The sequence below is a fragment of the Lolium rigidum genome, chromosome 6 (assembly GCF_022539505.1).
Source record: "Lolium rigidum isolate FL_2022 chromosome 6, APGP_CSIRO_Lrig_0.1, whole genome shotgun sequence".
Classification (NCBI taxonomy): Eukaryota; Viridiplantae; Streptophyta; class Magnoliopsida; order Poales; family Poaceae; genus Lolium; species Lolium rigidum.
Genome location: NC_061513.1, coordinates 293,792,442 through 293,795,374, shown reverse-complemented (window position 1 = coordinate 293,795,374; position 2,933 = coordinate 293,792,442).

The window sequence follows — 2,933 nt, the reverse complement described above, 5'->3', positions numbered from 1 at the left end:
GAGAATTCTGTGGCGCACCACCCATGCGCCACAGAATGTGTTTTTGGTGCGCCACTGATGAGGCTTTTCCTACTAGTGTACGAACCGGTATTAAAGGGGCCTCCACGTAGACAAAGAGTAGACCGCGTGGCTAGAGTCCTTTGGTACCGGTTTGTAAAACGAACCGGTACCAAAGGTTGCCTACCGCGGCAGAGAAAATGCATAAATCTCTGCCGCGGCAGAGAATTAAGGGTTTAGGGTTTAGGAGGGGTTTAGGGGTATCAGACCGTTTCATCGTACGAGGATCGCGTCGATGTGCCAGAAACACGTTTGGACTTAGGTAGTACATGAAGATCAAGGTGATGCATACCAACTTGGTGCACATATATAACACATGTAATTGCATAAGATTGCAAATTAAGTAATACATGCATGAAGATCGATCTCATGCATAGTGGTACTCTCCGAGGCATACTACATATTACATGTAGCGTAGTGGTACTCTCCGAGGCAAACTATATATTACATGTAGATCTTCATGCATAGTGGTGCTGTCCAAAATTAGCTATGACGCCCCGAAGGAAAAATCCCGCCAATTCCTCGCCAATTGCTTTGAAGCGGTGATCGATTGAGAGCCTATCTCGCTTTCTTGCCAACTGTAAAAGAGTGAGATACAAATGAATACATGAGATATGTGTGTATATCTCTACTACTTAAAAAGACTAAAGTGGTTCCTTATTCTGCCATCCTCTCAGTACATTCAATTTTCGTCGTCGTCGTCTCCCGTTCCGCCCGCGCCAACATGGGCCGCACCAACTTGGGCCGAGACAGGATCACCTGGGAAAATCCGCCTCCGCTCCACAAACAAGGACCGCACCCCTAATCACTTCCCTCGACCTGCCCTCAGCCGTCGCCGCCGCCGCCCTGCCCTGCCCTCCGCTGCGCTACATGCAACCACACGAGTGTGCCTGGGACGACGCGCTTCAGATCACCACACGGACCAACACTGCCGCCGCCGCACTACTCCCCTCCTGGTTCCTCCATCCGCAAACCCTATCCAGATCTGCCCCTGGCTGGAATTCGCGTTGTTGCGCGGAGGGGAAATAAATGGCAGTTTTTTCTCGCATGGATCAACGCCAGGGTTGTTGACCCCATGATGCCCGTGGTCTGAGGTAGGCTAGGCAGTTTGAGATGTTACAACAATCTAACGCTTTTGTGATGGCATTGCATGTGGCGCTGCGCAGAAAACTGGTCTTCTCTGCCGCGCGCTCAGCCTCACCATCAACATCATCCGATCTGTGGTATGGGGGTGCTGTCGATTGTGTCTCCATACAGTGGCATACCCAGAAAATTTTCAGAGCTTGGGTACAAAGTCTCGTCTAGCGAGCAAGACGAAGAGAACGACAGATCGAGCGAATCAATTTCATCTCTGTCTAGGTTCCTCAATGTGAGCAGTAGTCGTCAAGTATAGGCTATGGAACAATTGTGGGCCAATTGTTGCTGCTAGGGAACAGCCGAACAGGTCCAAGTTCACCCATTTAAAGTCACAAACAAGACTACTATGTAAGTAGGGAGCTTGCTGGAGTCTGAACATTAGCCATAAAAGACCCAGTTATATATGTCGCCAGGGAACCACAGCCTAGATAAGTGTGAAACCGCTGCAAAAAAAACCTACACCAATGACTATCCTAGGAGCGGTCAAAATGTTGCAGTAAGTTCTGTTCAGGTTTGTTCTATACTGAATTTATTTTTCAGCATAGAAAGTTTTGAATTTTAATTCTTTTTTCTTCTAACAGTATATTCATGCAATATCACACCTTTCCTACTTCAGATAAGAAGAGCCAGGTAATTTGTATGGTAGCATTCTTGTTGCATCGCTGAACTGCTGGTGAGATTCTGTATATGTGTATATTATATACCATGTGCTTGTAGTATGGTCGCACCATTGATGCTGGCTTAAAGATTCCTGTAAGGTTCTCTGGTTATTTTTTGTTGTTGAGGTAATCTTGTTTAATGGTCACAAAAAAGTGTGAGACGTAATTGTTCCATATGCTCATATTGTGAGATGTATTGTTCTTCTTCATGATGTTCCCTATTCTGCCACTACGTCAAACATTTCGTCGTCGTCGCTTCGTCCCGCGAGTGGACGCATATATGGGTCAAGCCCAGAAAGGAAACACTGGACATCCAACTCACGCTCTGTTCCTCTTCCCTCAGTCCAATCGAACAGAGCATGTCTCGAACAAAATCCACACCTAGGGTTCCTCTTCCCTGCTACCGAACCGCCGCAGGTTGATCTCCCGTGCCGCCACCTCCCTCCACCGGTATGAGTAACGAAACCTCCGGCTGCCGAATCCCCACCCTTGAATTGAGGCCCTACCGTTCGTCACCTCTTGCTACATGTAGACCTGCTATGGCCCCCCGACTTCAACGCCTCTGGACGTGGCTTCTCGTCGGAGCCATCTCGCCGTCGTGGATGGCAACGGCAGCCTCCGTAGCCCGCATGACGAGGACCATGGCGAGCGCCGCATACTTGAGCAGCGCGGAGATGAGGAGGAGGAGGAGTCGTCCGACTGCGTGGCCGCTGACCTGGCGAACAATCTGGAGCGCTGAGTCCCACACCACCGAAAGGCAGGGACGGCGTCGGTGGCGGTAGCAGCCGCTGCTGCGGTGTTGGTGGCGACGGCAGCTGCTGCTGCTGTTGCAGCTGACCACCGAACGGCATGGACAGCGTTGGTGAGGACAGCAGCTGCAGCGGCGGTGTTGGTGGCGGCGGCAGCAGCTGCTGTTGCTGTAGCGTCCCGGTGGGGAAGAAGGCAGCCGGCTGCTGGAGAAGAGGGACCCCCGGCGCCGAGGTAGGGCCCGACCCAGAGATGGTGGACAGCGGCAGCGGGGACTGCAGCAGCCCAGCGTCGGGTGGCGGCGACGACAGCAGCAGCGTCGGTTGCAGCGGC